The 17,243-nt window shown below is 38.8% G+C and overlaps 1 pseudogene; it reads left to right on the forward strand.

Moving 5' to 3' along the window:
- LOC138176120 (ceramide synthase 4-like) overlaps positions 1-16,360 on the forward strand; it is a 52,313-nt pseudogene extending 35,953 nt beyond the window's left edge.
- Positions 16,361-17,243: the final 883 nt, after the last annotated feature.

A 17,243-nucleotide genomic window follows, 5' to 3' on the forward strand; every position in this document is an offset into this window, starting at 1 on the left:
CCTCAAGATTGCGTTGGAGTAAAGTCATGTTGGAAAGCATGAGGAAACTTCACCATTTTTGGATGGCAAAATCTTTCTAAATGAGAAAGTTCAGTTATTCTTAAATGAATTTTTTTTCTGGCAGACTGATGTGCAAAGAGTAAAGTATTGCTTTTTAAGCTTTCTATGTTTATGGACAAAAATCAAAGTCTTGTCCTAAAGTAAATAGCTAGTGTCCCAGAGGCCAGAGACAAGTGTCACTTGATTAACATTTTTCTTCCTGACCTAATAGTTATTTAACTAAATTATTCACATTCAGTAGCTGTCCTTACTGTGTGAAGAGCCTTGAGTCAGTAGTCATAAAGGTAGAACTTGTTTCTCCACCCTGAGGTTACATGACCTCAAGAAAGTAATTTTGCTGCTCTGAGCTTCAGTTTCTTTGCAATTAATAAACAAATTAATCAAATAATAAATATTTATTAAACACTTACTATTTGCCAGGCACTAAGCAACTGTAGATATAAAAAGAGTCCCTACACTCAAGGAGCTTACAATCTAATGAGGGAGACAGAATGCAAACCATATGTACAAAGTAGGCTATGTACAGGATAAACAGGAAATAATTAACAGAGAGAAAGCACTAACAACATTTTTTTTTTTTGCTTTTTTGAGGGGAGAAGGTAGGGCAATTGGGGTTAAGTAACTTGCCCAAGATCACGTGGCTAATTTTGTGTTAGTGTCTGAGGCTGGATTTGAACTCAGGTCCTCCTGACTCCAGGGGGGGTGCTCTATTCACTGTGCAACCTAGCTACCCCTTAAAAGCACTAACATTAAAAGTGGGAAAGAATTCCTGTAGAAGATGGGATTTTGGCTGAGATTTAAAGGAAGACAGGAGGCAGAGGTGAAGAAGGAGAATATTCCAGGCATGAGGGATGACCAGAGAAACTGCTTGGATGGAGTATCTTGTTTGTGGAACAGTCAGGAAGTCGGTATCATTGGATAGAAGAGTATGTGGCATAATGGGAGTAAGGTGTAAGAAGCCTAGAAAGGTAAGCGAGCCCTAGGTTATGAAGTGCTTTGAATAAAAAAAAATTACATTTGATCTTGGAAGCCATAGAGAGTCACTGGAGTTTACTGAGTAAGGGATTGATATGGCGGGACCTGTGCTTTAGCAAAATAATGTTGGTGGTTGAAAGGAGGATGTTTATTTATATGTTAATGAAGTTCAAAGATATTTGATACCCTGTTAATCTTTTATTAGATGCGAAAAGTTTTCTCTAATTGAATTAGAGAGGTAGCTGACTGTCTTCTCATTATTCTTTGATTAAGTGATTTTCTTGACTAAATATCATTGGCTGGACAAAGATTGTACATGCTCTCACTAGACCAGTTATCCAGGCCTGGAATCCATACGACACTGCGGTCAACAGTCTAGCAAGAAAGTAGGAAGAAACCATTATTTACCTCTTGGTGGTGGTGGTGATGAGATTTCTCTCTTCTCTCTCACTCTTATAGGTCATGGTCTCTCCTAGCAGGTAACATGGCATCCACTAGGGAGCAGACATACACTCTTTCTAAACACACACCGACTCAAGAAATCAGGGAGACAGAAAGGAAGTAGCTTCAAGGAGCATGACCCTTTGTAGGCAGAGAACAGCATTGACAATGAGTTCTAGCAACTGAGAGTTATGTAGAAAGTTGTAGAAAGGTGTAGACCCTGGGGAATCAACTGAGCCAGCAGAGATGCTATACACTTCAGTATTGGCAGTGTGTATGTCTTTGGCCATATCTGCTCTCTATAAATGTTCTTCATTACTACTGTACTTTACTTTTGTGTCTCCTCTTTTCACATTCATTGTGTGTATTTATGACAGAGTGCACCTCAAGCTTATGAGAATAATGTTTTATAGTTACTGGTCTTATGCCTTTTTAGTAGAAACTGACTTGGTTGTATCTACTGGCTAACTGCTAATGAGAAGTCCACTCACAGAGGCTTACAAATTGTGAAGACCTAAATTCTAGAACTTCAAAGCAATAGTTTCCCTCTAGGGAGCCAATCAATGGGTTAAGAAGAAAATTGGAGTAGTTATTCAGGATATTAGAATTAGAAGATAGAATGTCTGAGATGGGAAGGACCTTGTAACACATGATATTGGAACTGGGAGGGTCTTTAGAACACAGGATGTCAGAACAAGGAGGGCCCTTAGAACATAGAAGTAAAGACTGGGAGGGGTTTTTAGAGATCAACTAGTCCAACCCTCCATATTTTACAGATGAGATAGTGAGGTCCAACAATGTTAAGTGACTTATTCCAAGGACGCACAAGTGTTAAGTAGTCGAGATGAATTTTGAATCCAAGCTCTTTGACATGAAATCGAGTCATCTTTCCCACTGTACCAACCTATCTTCTATGTACCTGGCACTGTCTTAGGCACTATAAGAATATTGTGAACAGATGATCTCATCTACTTATTTAACAGGAAAAGGAGCTTACTATAGTTCATGAGGCAAGTCTGTGGAAGAGTTGGGACTTGAACCCAGATTGTGTCATTTCTAGCCCAAGGCTCTTTCCTGCAATCCTACTCTGGAGAGAGGTACCTGAATCCCCTTACTACTTCCCAAGATTAATAGTTGATATGTGTGATTTTTAAAATACTTAAATTAATTTGTGTGGAAGGGGCATTTTCTACTTCATACCTCCTAAAGCATTTCTATTTCTTGACTTATCCTTTACATTTAGAGTCTGAAAGGAGCCCAGCCTTTACAAGATGCACACAGACCACTCCAAAGTCCATTATTTCTCTTTGTCCCTGATTCCTATCCCTTACACCCTATAAATACAACCATTCAAAATCTGAAAAGGGCAAAACCTTATACTTAAAAGTCTATTACTGGCACCTTATATTCTGTAGTTTCATCAAATGGGTTTGGGATTGTGGGAGACAGAGGGAAGGCTGAATAGACTGGGAATCCCCAATGAACTCAATTTCTTGTAAACAAATACATTAATAAATAAAGGAATAACTAGATTCTGTCTTGATGAAGTGAAAGTATGCATTCTTGCTTCTGATTTTGCTGAGGAATTTTGTCAGAATCTGTTCTTTGCCCTCATCACTTCCTACACTGTATTATCAATGGGCACATTGCATTTCCTTTCTCTTCCCCTCCACTGCCACCCCCGCCCACATTGCACCAGACCTCCTTGAGGGCAGGTCTGTCACATTTATCTTTGTGCCCTTAGTACCAAGTACATAAGCAGACACTTACATATCGATCGAATTTACTCTCTCTGTTGAGTTATACATTGTAACATTTATATTTATATGTGTGTTTTCTCCCTTAGTAACTGTAAACCCTTTGAGAGCTGGGACTGTATCCTCCTCACTTTCCTCTTCCCCTACCTAGCTACCCAGAGCAGAGGGGAGAGAGAAGGGAAAATGAAAGGAATAAGTATTTATATAGTGTCTACTAGTACCAGGCACTGCACCAAGCTCTTTACAATTATTATCTCATTTATATAGCACTTTAAGGTTTTCAAAGCACTTTATATGTTATCTCATTTAATTCTTATAACAACCCTATGAGTCAGGTATTATTACAATCCTCATTTTACAGATGAAGACGCTGAGTTTGAGAGGTTAAGTGACTTATCCCGGGTTATATGGCCATTATGTATCTGAGGTAAGATTTGGACTCAGGTCTTCTGAAGCCAAGTTCAGAACTCTGTCTGCTACTGCCAGGCAAATTACATATATTAATAGCATAAGGCTAGTAAATCTGTATAAATACAATTTATTATTAAGTTCAGAAGAAGGTTCTCAAATTTATTTTGTTTAACTAAACATTTATTAAGTCTTTTTACTTTTTTGTTTTTCAAATGACATTAAATAATAAACTTAAGAAAAATTAGATTACCCTTTGTAGCAACATGAAATAGTCCATAAGTTACTCTCCTTTAAGGTTACTGATTACACTGAAATTCTTTTCCTAAAACAAGACTGAAGATATTTCTGATTTGGTCTTTATGGTTGTTATTGTTGTTGTTCAGTTGTTTTAGTCATGTCTGACCCTATTTGGTGTTTTCTTGGCAAAAATACTAGAGTGATTTTCAGTTTCCTTCTTCAGCTCATTTTACAGATGAGGAAATTGAGGCAAACAGGGTTAAGTGACCTGCCTAGGGTCCCACAGCTAGTAAGTGTCTAAGACAGGATTTGAATGAATGAAGTGAATTTTCCTGACTCCAGGTCCAGCACTCTATCCATTATACTATCTAGCTGCCTGATTTAACTTTACTAAGTAATAGATTGATACCTTTGTCCCACAAACTCTTACTTCATTATCTAATTATTCCCATATCATTCTCATCATATAATGAATATATAACTATTAACTGGAAGATGATAGCTCAATACTCATATATTCAGCTGTTTAGGATATAGAAGTGACTATAATCTTAGATGGAAGCAATAAGATAGGTGCACAAGTATTAGAACCAATTGATTCAGTATATTAAACAATGATAGCATTACCTGCTATGGCTAGAGAGATTTGCCATGAAAGGAAGAAGCAGGGATATGATTATAATAGGACAAATACTGATCCTCCAGGCCTAAGTCCAAGGGCACAGAATAATTTAACATATGTATAATAGGATAAAGTAGGATTAGTTCTGTTTGATTTCATGTAAGAGTTACAGTTAAGTTCCTGGAACAGCCAATTATTCAGTGAAGCTTTACTTTCTTTACTAGGTATCATAGTCAGGCTCAAGACTGACTAGGTGAAAAGCAATACTGTTCAAAAAGGAAGTATTATAATGGTGAAACTGAGTCAAGCATCCATCCCAAGTTTGGCCCCTTGAACTTTTCCAGGGACAGACATCCACTCTTGCAATTCTTGGATATGGGTCAAAAATATCCAATCTGCAATAAAAACCACTGAGGCAGAACCCCAAGCCAATAACCATTTGTTAAAGGAACCTGGTCCCCTTTAATAAATTGGACCTAAGGACTTCTTCATGATCTGAGATGCCTCCTTCCTCCAGGGTCTTACTTTTATGGTTCTTGCTATGTGGGCAATACAGGTGGAACAGGCCAAAAATACAGAATATGATTGGTGAATAAACCTTGCCCTTGACCCTCTAGGAGAGTCTGCACAGAATACAGAATCCCATTGATTGACAGATTTGCAAGTAGACCTTAATAGACCTATCTTGACCTTCCAGGAAATCCTACCAAAATTGAGGAGAAGGCTCATTGGTCTGGGCTTATGAGTGGATGTCAAAACATTTGCATAAGCCAACAGGCTGATAGAAGGGCAGGCCACAGATCAGTAGAAGCCAAAATACCTACATGAGCTGATGGGATAGTAGAAAGGCAAGCTGTAGCCTGGCAACCAGGGTCTCTCATCGGTCAAATGTTCATAGCCATCTCTTTGTGTTAGGCAATAACGAGATAATGGAGGGTGAAGGAGAAATGGAATAACTAGGAGACTTTCTATGTAATTGAGTTACAACTATCATGCTGGGCTTGGTCCTCTGCTCAGCAGGAAGAAAGGGTAGAGGTGCTTTAGTTAGCTTCCTATGATTAGGCAAGTAAATGACCTTCTGATGATGCAATATAAAGCCTGGGGCCTTTCATAAAAGGTTTCAAGCTTTTTATAAGAGCATGAGGTCTTCCTTTAGGAGATAATCTGTCCTATTTGATTATTCCATGTTAGTTGATTAAATATATAGATAAACATAATATGTTAATTTATTAACTACATGTATATGGATAACAAGTATGATATATTAATTGATTGACTAAGATTAAATGTACATTGAGTTGTTAGCTAACTTGATTGACTAAATGCATATAACTGTAAGTATAATACATTGATATATTTATAGTTACTACCAATCACCACCCCTATAAAACCACTAACTGATTAATACCAATTGGGATAAAATCATCTATTTGATAGACTGGATTCCCTTTGTGCAGCTCATGGCAAACGTTTTTCAATCCAATAAAAACTCCCATTTCAACATATAGATTAGCTGACCCAGAACTACCTACAGAAGGCTCACATGCCTTCCTTTCTCTCCAAGGTATTGCCCATACACATTAATGCAATTTTCTCAGAAATAGCTCCCTTGTGTCCTCCATACAGAGGGTTACCACATCAGGTGATCAATGGGATTCTGTATTCTGTGCAGACTCTCCTAGAGGGTCAAGGGCAAGGTTTATTCACCAATCATATTCTGTATTTTTGGCCTGTTCCACCTGTATTGCCCACATAGCAATGGGATCTTGCCAGATTCCCATTATACTGTTTGTCAGCATGTGGCATCATATGGTATGTGAGGAGAGCACTCAGAGTTAGTGGTCAAGGGAGCAATGAAGTAGGAAGATGAGGGCATTTTTAGCTTGTGCCCCCAAAGCAAAAGATTGATAGATAATAGACCAATGTTACCATCTGGGCACTTGAATGTACTTAAAATGACAATAATAAAAGAAAGCACATTGACCATATAATTATGGGTCAGGAAATGGTTATTTGATCGGCAAGCTGATTTCTTAGAAGGAGAGATTAGAAAAACACTAAAAACGAAAATACCTGTCCACATGTAGAAGTGTAGCAACTGGGATGGAATCTCTCCCCCTCAGACTTGGTGTCCCCAGAAGAGCTATTTCATGTTCATGCTATGTTTTTGGTCCACATCTACTCCAAATATCATTGTATGAGCCCCCACTGATATGTTTACCTTTTTTCTTTAGCCAGTCTTCTCATAGATGATGTATATGTTTATGGGAGGGTGTCTGTTTGGCTTATGGGGGAGTGTTCTATTATCAATCCATTTACCCTGATATTTTAATAAACATCTTTATTCTAAGCTAATTGTGTCCTCCATTAGACTATTGAAAGCTAAACACATCAATGGGTGTTCTTGAGCAATACTTACAGGAGTTTACCCTTGCACATTAAGAACTTCCTTCAACCTGGGATAGTTATTTTCAGGGGGACCTACAGGTGTAAAAGTTGGGGTAGGGGTTGCCCAAAGAGTGTTAGCATCTATCAAGTGCACACAAAAATTCTACCCACCACCAACAATTATTTATTGAATACTTGCTGTGTTTCAGGCACTGTGCTGAACACTGCGGATACAAGACAAAAGTAGTCCCAGGCCAAAGAGCTTTCATTCTAATGAGAGAAACAATATGTATAGACAATATTAGGCAGCTAAGTGGTACAGTGGAGCTAAGCTTGGAATTAGGAAGATCTAAGTTCGAATGTGACCTTGCACCCTAACTGTGTGACCCTGGACAAGTCATTTAACTTCCCTCTGCCTCAGTTTCCTTATCTGTTGGTTTGTGTTCCTGTTTAGTCATTTCAGTTGTGTCTGACTCTTTTTAACCCCTTTTGGGGTTTTCTTGGCAAATATACTGGAATGATTTGCTATTTCCTTCTCCATCTCATTTTATAGATTCTTTTTCGGGAGAGCTGACACATGCAGATGTCAAGGACAGAACTTGTTCCAGAAATACTACAGCTGTGGCATGTGCCAGAAGTGGAGAAAAGGAGACTATCAAATCATCTTAAAGGTTTGTTCTGGCATGCTACCTGAAACTGTGAAAGACTGATGTTTCAGTGTTACAGTACTCTCAATATTGCTTAAGAAATGGTTTGGAGGGGTGGCCAGGTAGCACAGTGAGTAGGAGCACTGGCCCCAGAGTCGGGATGACCTGGGATCGAATCCGGGCTCAGATACTTACCACCACACCCAGAAATAACTTGCTGTGTAACCTTGAGCAAGTTACTTAACCCCAATTACTTAAAAAAAAAAAGATATGGTTTGCCATTTTAGAGAACCCACAATAGTCTTGAATAATTGGAACAATACTCTCTGGCCTCATTCTCTCAGGCCTAGACTTGCAACATCTCCCACTTAATGTAGTCATTATTAGGCAGATAAGTGGTGCAGTGGATAGACTGCTGGTCTTGGAGTAAGGAAGGTCTGAGTGCAAATCCAGTTTCAGATCCTAGCTGGGTGACCCTGAGCAAGTCATTTAATCACTGTCAGCCTTGACTATAAAAAATAGCACCTACCTTCCAGGACTGTGACAATACAATGAGATATTTGTAACATTCTTTGCAAATCTTAAATTACTATATGAATGCTAGCTATTATTAGGGTAATCTATTCCCCTCCCCATATCCAATCAACTGCCAAGTTCTGTGGTTTCTACCTCATAATATTTTTCATACACTAGCTCTTCTCTCTTCTGACACTGCTACTACCCTGGTTCAGGTACTCATCATCTCACTGCTGGACTTTTGCAATAGCTTCCTGGTGCCAGGCACTGTGCTAAGCTCTGGAGATACAAGTAAAGGCAAAAATTTGGCCCTTACCTTTAAATAGCCAATATTCTGATGGTAGATCATCTGGTCAGGATGAGTCTTTCTCTGTACCAGCACGTCTGCACCAGAAAAAAAATCACTTTCATAATAAGATAAGCCCAAACCCTGACTTGTTTTAAAATAGACTTGGAAGGAATTATTTGGAGAGTGCAGAACCAAGGTGAAATATAAAAAGCCTATCTAGTAGTCAGTCCCACCAAATGGGTTGTTTTGGTGTTTTTAAATCTTGACCTCCTGGGAAAGCATAACAGTAATTAGCTTTCTGCTTGTTTTAAGTCTTCTTAATTCATACTTGCAAGTATTTTTTTGTTAAACCTTTCAGTCACATGTGGTAAATAAATGCCCATGCATTTATTAACCTCATTCATGTTCCATATTGAGCACCCTTTTATGCCACCATTGGGAGAGATCCTAAACAGGAATTAAACCTAAATCTTCCTGGAACACTGGGATAGAGGGGAATGGTGAGCAGAAACATGTAAAAAAGGACCATAACCCTTTTCATTTGAGTCTAGTCCTTAAGGACTGAACCAAATTCATAGCCACTTCGGTCCAAAGCAGAATGCACCCAGTGGAGTCCATCTGCCAAGTCAATAAAGTCATCATTACTTGTTAGCATAAGAATGAATTGATAAACTATCTAGCAATTAGAACTGCCCAACATTTAAATGCTCTATCAACATAGGAAGTGAGCTTCCCATCTCTGGAGGTATTCAAGAAGATACCAGATGATCACTTATTGGAGAGGCCCTGTAATGGCAAAGAAGTACTTATCTCCTTTGTTCAGCTATTTAGTTATTTAGCACCTTGTTTCATTTCAAGTTTCTTTTAAGCCTTGCCCATGATTATATCAAGTCTTTGTTAAGAAACAGAACTTGTGAACCCCACAACTTGTGAACCCCTGTTGGGAGGAACTAATGACCATATATAAGGAGAAGCCCATGCTGGGAGAGAGCAGAACCGAGAAGAACTGAGAAGAGAACTCTTATGACAGAATTGAGAAGGAGAAAACTTGTGGTATCCCAGCACTCTATGTTTTTCTGTTCTGTCTGTGTTGGTTTTTGTTTGTGATACTTTGTACAGAAGCCCCAGGACCTCACTGGAAGCCCTGAAAGAGGATTTTCTGGTTGTCTGTTTATAGAAGTCCTGGAGGAAGGTTTTCGGAGGTCCTGGTTACTGATGGTTTGTGTTGACCTCTTGGACCTTGTTTGTGGGTCTGTGTTGATTTCACAGGCAGATAGTGAATTGATGGTGGTGCTGGCAATGTGAATGAATGTTGTTTTTGGCTCTGTTAAACTTTGTCTTCCCAGAAACAGGAACTGTGAAGGACTTGAGGTGGACTGGACACTGTGAGCTTCAATATGGAATGGAACCTAGATGAGGAGCTGAGACTTGCCTGTCTTTGAATCTGGGTCACATTTGGGTAGATTTGAGCAGGAGCTGGGACTATGGAAGGGGAACCATGGAAGCTGAGAGCCAGCCTCAAGTCAAGATGAAAACACCTCTTCTTGGGTACTTCATGCTGACTGAGAAGATCGTGATTTACTGTGACCTAGGAGTGGAGAACTTTGACCTTTGTATTTTTGTGTCCCTTAAGGAGGCCTGCTCCTTAAGGATGATTAAGTTAAGGACTAACCAAATGATATCTTTTGCTTAAAACTATGTGGCTATTTTGGTGAAAACTATGAGGTTACCTTAGTGATAAGTCATGTCATAACATTGTGAATTCTGTACTGTGGTTTCTGTCAATGTTTTGTCTTAGTTTACTTCTAAATAAATAGAGAGTTACTATACTATATAATCAGAATATTAAAGCTGTTCACAGCAGTAGTTCTCTGGAAAGCTGCTCATGCTTGGCTTTACAGGCCCTCAACCTGCTCAAGCAAGGTTTCAACTAGATGTCTCTTGAGGTTCCCCCTAGTTCTGAGAATCTAGGATTCTGTGTCTAGGACAAGCATGGAAAAGACAGAGAGAGTGATAAGGGTGAGTTGTGACTTGGGAATAAGTTGAAAGTGGGCAACCAATGTCTCAGACATAGTGAATACTAGTCCATTCAAATTTTATTGTTCTCTCTCAGTCAGGAGAAGCCCAGGTTTCACATCTCATTCCTTTCCTCCTGTTCTGTAGGTTCTGAATGGGGAAGGTTCTAGACTAGGATGAGGAGAGGAATCTGAGTAGTCAGCCCAGTCTAGCTTTAGACCTACAAACCCAGTCCCCTCTCATTGGCTTAGGGAGCCTCCAGGTACTACACCTTTCCAGGTCTTTATGGTGATGTGGGGACAGCCCACTAGGCAATTCTTCTGAGGACCCCTTAGGTCTCTTAGAGGCACCTTAATATTAGAAACATATTTGATAGACTGAAAACTTGGAGAACCTCTAACCCATCCCCAGGACCCCTCTAATTCTGAACTTAGATATAAGCAATCAAGACAGACTCAACAGTAAGTCTAGGGGTGCTGACTCAGAGGAAAGACTTTCAATATAAATATCATTAAGCCTAAATCAGTATTCTATTCAGAGAATCCTTACTTCCCCTTTTCCATTAGGTCAAGTAGAGGTAGAGATGGACAGAAAGATAGGGACAAACAAAAGTAAAAGGTCCTGGGACAACCCAGGTCTGTTCCTATGGAATCCACACCAAGTCATAGCTGGTAAATGTCCTATAATGAAAGTCTTCAAGCAGTCAGAAACCCAGCCTTTCGGGGTTCACTTGTCAGGTGGACAATCAGAGGGCTCCTGGCTGGTCCAGGCTATGTTGCTGGGACATGCCCTGTCAGCTGGCAGGACCCAGTTTGCCCACCATTCTAGGCTTTAGGAAAGCTGCATGTATCTGCGATATCATTGGTGTGGAGCCTTTCATTCCTCTGCTTTTCCTTCTCTTAATGATCATTACTTATGTCCAGTTCTTCTACATCACTCCTTCCATCATTTTTCACTTGAGAATCAGAGCCAAAGAAAGGAGTTGGGATACATAGAAAGGAAGAAGGATAGGCATAGATGGGAAGGAAAGCAACCAAAGAGACAGCAGGTAGTGAGATACAGAGAAAAGGAGAAACACAAAGGTACAGTAAAAGAATGGCAAAGGAAAAAAATAGAAGTAAAGATGGATTGAGGAATTTAGGAAAAAAAAAACAAGAAAATGAGAAGAGGAATAAAGGGAGACAGGAAGGAAGGAATAAGACAAACAGAATCAAAGAAGGACCAGGAGAGATAGAGAAAAGAAAGAAAGAGATAGGAAAATTGACAGGGAGAGAGAAAAAGACAGACAGGAAGGAGGAGGAGGAGAACAACAGCAACAAGAACAAAAACAAGAAAAACAAGAATAAGAACAAAATCGAGAGCAAGAAAAAGAAATAGAAGAGCAGGGAAAGAAAAAAAAGCAGCGTGACCCTGTGCCAGGACTACTTGGGTTCCTATTGGCACTAGAATGCCAGAATTTATTTTCCATTATTCATTCTTTCCTTTAGCACATCCTTGTATCCCACCCTTGCCCTTAACCCAGTGTCTGTCACAGCTGCAGGGACATCTGGGACCAGACATCCTGTTCACCTGAACTTCCCGGAGTCAGAAGCCCTAAGACAATAGACCAGGAGGCTCACTGCTAAGGCAACAAAGAGATCAAGAGCATAACTCAATTCCTTTTTCTGAACTTCTAGGCTACTAGACTAGTGAATCAGAGGAATATAACAGATAGAATTTATTTTTAAAAAACTCAACTTAAATATATCTCAAATCATTTGCATATATGCATCAGAACACACAGAACAACTATAAATGAAATGGTCTATTTCCATTTCATACTGTTTACTTCTTTTAAAAAATGCATATTAATTCTACTTTATTTTCAAAAATGCCCTAATTGTCTGGATCCTTCTGTTTTTTTTTACATGTTAAATTTTTTTTCAAATGCCTTCTTTTATTCACTACTGCTAATTTCTGCCAATCTCATTCCACCCCTGCAGTGTGTGTATGAGAAAGTTGTTTTATTTTAGTATTTTTATCTTATTTTTGTTATTTAGTATTTTATTTTTTACCATTTACATGTAAAAACAACTTTTAACTTTTGTTTGTAAAACTTTTAGCTCCAAATTCTCTCTCTTCCTCCCTCAGCAATTCCCACCCCCATTGAGAAGGCAAGCAATTTGATAAAGATTATAAATGTGCAGTTAGGCAAAATACTTCCATAATAGTCATATTGTGAAAGATAACAAACAAAAAAAACTAAGAAAAATTTAAAAAGATGCTTCAATCTGTATTTAGACAACATCTGTTTTTCATCTTGGGGTGGATAGAATTTTTCATCATAAGTCCTTCAGAGTTGTTCTGTGTGTGTGTGTGTGTGTGTGTGTGTGTGTGTGTGTGTGTGTGTGTGTCTTTTTGGAGGGGGGGAGGTAGGGCAATTGGGGTTAAGTGACTTGCCCAAGGTCACACGGCTAGTTTTTTGTGTTAAGTGCCTGAGGCCACATCTGAACTCCTGATTCCAGGGCCGGTGCTCTATTCACTGCACCACCTAGCCGCCCCCTCAAAGTTGTTTTGGATCATTGTATTTCTTAGAGTCAATCATTTCACCATATTGCTGTACCATTTTGCTCAATGCATTCACTTTGCATCAGCCTGTGCAAGTCTTTCCAGGTTGTTTTTCTCAGAGGATCCTGCTCATTATGTCTTATAGAACAATAGTATTCCATCATAAGTAATCACATGCTACAACTTCTTTAGCTATTCCTAAATTGATGAGCATCCCATCAATTTTTAACTCTTTGTCCACAGAAAAAAGCTGGTATAAATATTTTTATACATATAAGTCCTTTTCCTTTTTTTTTTTTTTATCACTCTTGGGATACAGACCTAGTAGTGGTATTGCTAGGTCAAAAACTATGCACGGTTTTATAACCCTTTGGGCATAGTTACAAATTGTTCTACCAAATGCCTGAATCAGTTCACAACTTCACCAAAAGTACATTAATGCCTTGTTCTCACATTCCCTCCAACATCTGTTATTTTCTTTTTCTGTTTTATTAGCCAACCTAATAGATATGAGACAGTACCTCAGAATTGTTTTAATTGGCATTTCTTCAATCAGTATTGAGTTAGAGTATTTTTTTTAGCATAAAGAGTAATTTATTGAACCATTCCCAATTAATGAGAAAACTTCCTTCACCCCTACCCCTCCACACCCCTTAGTTTCTTGGGGTTATTTTTTTGTTTTATTTTATCCCCCCGCCCCTCCCCCCACCAGATTTATTTATTTATTTTTAGTTTTCAACATTCGTTTCCACAAGATTTCGAGTTCCAAATTTTCTCTGGGTCTCGCCCCTACCATTCCCCAAGATGGCAAGCACACTGAGTACTCCTTCCCCCAGTTTTCCGTCTCTTCTATCCCTCCTAGCCCTCTTCTAATCCCCTTAACCTTCATGTTCTTGTCAGGCAAGATGGATTTCTATACCCCATTGCCTGTATATCTTATTTTCCAGTTGCATGTAAAAACAATTTTTTAACTTTTGAGTTCCAGATTCTTTCTCACCCACACCCATTGAGAAGACAAACAATTCAATATAGGATATATATATATATATATATAGTTATGCAAAAAAATTTCCATAGTAGTCATATCATGAAAGGTTAACAATATTTCCCTCCATCCTATCCCACCCCCATTTATTCTATTTTCTCCATGGACCAAGTCCCTTTTAAAAAATGTTTGCTTCTGACTATTCCTTCCCCCAATCTGCCCTCCCTTCTATCATCCCCCCCTCTTATTTCCTTCCCCCTTACTTTCCTGTAGGGTTAGATACCAAATTGAGTGTGTATGCTATTTTCTCCTTATGCCAAATCCAATGGGAAGAAGGTTGACTCATTCACTTTCACTTCCCTGATCTTCTCCTCCATTGTAACTGCTTTATCTTGCCTCTTTTGTGTGAGATAGTATACTCTATTCTATCTCTCTCTTCCTCTTTCTCCCAATATATTCCTCTCTCACCCCTTAATTTTACTTTTTAGATATCATCCCTTCATATTCAACTCACCCTGCACCCTCTGTCTATATACACATACATAAGTATACACACACAGAGAGATATGTGTATATATGTGTATGTTCCGTTCAACTATTCTAATACCGAGAAAAGTCTCATGAGTTACAAATGTCATCTTTCCATGTAGGAATGTAAACAGTTCAACTTCAATAAGTTCCTTATGTTTTCTCTTTCCTGTTCACCTTTTCATGCTTCTATTGATTCTTGTATTTGAAAGTTAAATTTCCTATTCAGCTCTGGTCTTTTCGTCAAGAATGCTTGAAAATCCTCTATTTCATTGAATATTCATTTCTCCCCCAAAGTATTACACTCAGTTTTACTGGGTAGGTGATTCTTGGTTTTAATTCTAGCTCCTTTGCCCTCCAGAATATCGTATTCAAAGCCCTTTGATCCCTTAATGTAGAAGATCTTGTATTATCCTGATTGTGTTTTCACAATACTAAAATTGTTACTTCCTTACTACTTGTAAGATTTTCTTCTTAACCTGGGAAATATAGAATTTGGTTGTAATATTCCCAGGAGTTTTCCTTTTGGAATCTTTTTCAAGAGGCAACTGGTGGATTCTTTCAATTTCTATTTTACTCTCTGGTTCTAGAACATCAATACAGTTTTCCTTGACAATTTCTTGGAAGATGAAGTCTAGGCTCTTTTTTGATCATGGCCTTCAGGTAGTCCAATAACTTTTAAACTTTTTCTCCTGGGTCTATTTTCCAGGTCAGTTGTTTTGCAATGAGATATTTCACATTGTCTTCTATTTTTTCATTCTTTTGGATCTGTTTTATAATATCTTGATTTCTCATAAAGTCACTAGCTTCCATTTGCTCCATTCTAATTTTGAAGGAATTATTTTCTTTAGTGAGTTTTTGAAATTCCTTTTCCATCTGGGCAATTTGAATTTTTAAGGCATTCTTCTCCTCATTGGCTTTTTGGATCTCTTTTGTCATTTGAGTTAGTCTATTTTTTAAGGCATTATTTTCTTTAGTATTTTTTGGGTCTCCTTTAGCAAGCTGTTGACTCATTTTTCATGATTGTCTTGCATCACTCTCATTTCTCTTCCCAATTTTTCCTCTACTTCTCTTACTTGATTTTCAAAATCCTTTTTGAGCCCCTCCATGGCCTATGATCAATTTATATTTTTCTTAGAGGTTTTTGATGCAGGAGTTTGGACTTTGTTGTCTTTTTCTGACTGTATGATTTGTTCTTTTTTTTGTCACCAAAGAAAGATTCTATAGTCTGATTTTTCCTCTGCTTATTTTCCCAGCCAATTACTTGACTTTTGAGCTCTTTGTCAAGGTAGGACTCTGCTTCTAGAGTGGAGAGTGCTCTGTCCTAAATTTCTGGGGTTTCATGCAGCTGTTGTGAGAGCTACTTCTAGGCTCCTGCAAATTTTCAGTTCTTCTAAGGTGATATGATCAAAGGAGAGGTGTTTATTCTTTTCCTGGCCTGTGGTCTGGTCTATGAGTGATCACAACTATTCTTTTCTGTCTCAGAACTATTAGAAGGACTCGCTCTCACAGCCACCACAAGCTCTGTCACACTAGTGCTCCTCCTCACCCCAGTTCTTCCACCCACGACTGTGACCCAGATCAAAGCAGGGCAAAGCAAGAAAATCCTCAGCACCAGCAAAGAAATCCCTGCAATCACCTTGTGATCACCTTCTTGACCCCCCATCATCTGTAGGCCTGGAGCTCCAGAAGCAGCCACTGCTGCTGCTGCTGCTGCTGCTGCTGCTGCCACTACCACCTCCACCACTCTGGGGCTGGTGCATGTTCTTCTCTCATCTTGGTCCAACAGAATTTCTCCACTTACCTTCTACTTTGTCTTTGGCATCTGTGGGTGGAGAAGTCTGGAAACTGCTATGGCTGCCAGTGATTCAGTCCCCTGAGGCCTTCTCCAGCCCAGTCTGTGCTGGCATGGCCCACGCAGGCCATGTTCTCTGCTGCTAGCCTGCTGTGATAAACCCTTCCTGTTAACCTGTCAAGTTGTCTTCAGCTGGAGATGTGTCTCACTCTGTCATTTTGTGGTTTCTGTAACTCTAAAATTTGTTTAGAATAATTTTTTACAGGTATGTGGAAGTGATTGGGTGACAAGCTCAAGCAAGTTCTTGCTTTTATCCTTCCATCTTGGTTCTGTCCCTAGAGCATTTTTTCCCTATGATTATAGATAGCTTTGATTACTTCATCTAAAAACAGATCATGTCTTTTGATCATTTATCAATTGGGGAATGGCTCTTATTTTTATAAATTTAACTTAGTTCTCTATATATTTGAGAAATAAGACCTTCATCAGAGAAACTTGCTTCAAAACTTCTTTCACAGTTACTATTGCTAATTGTATTATCCTCCATCCTAATCCCCTCCCCTGTTTATTCAATTCTATTCTCTCTTTTCATCCTGTACTCTTCAAAAGTGTTTTGCTTCAACCCCCCCCCCCCCCATCTGCCCACCTTTCTATCACCCCCCTTGCCTTCCTACTTTTCTGTAGGGTAAAATAGATTTCTATGCTCTATTGAGTGTGTATGTCATTCCCTTTTTGAGCCAGTTCTGATGAGAGTAAGTTTCACTCACTCCCTCTCACCTCCCCCCCTTTCCTTCCACTGTAAATGCTTTTTCTTACTTCTTTTATGTGATATAATTTGCCAAATTCTACTTCTCTCTTTTCCTTTCTCTTGGTACATTCCTCTTTCACCCCTTAATTTTTTAAAAGATATCATCCCTTCCCATTCAACTTACATCTGTTCTCTGTATGTGTATATATGTATATATATATATGCGTATCTATCTATCTATCTATCTATCTATCTATCTATCTATCTATCTATCTATCTAT

This window comes from Petaurus breviceps, unplaced genomic scaffold (assembly GCF_028583685.1).
Source record: "Petaurus breviceps papuanus isolate PSGF00001 unplaced genomic scaffold, PetGlider_PUasm1.0 103, whole genome shotgun sequence".
Taxonomy (NCBI): domain Eukaryota; kingdom Metazoa; phylum Chordata; class Mammalia; order Diprotodontia; family Petauridae; genus Petaurus; species Petaurus breviceps.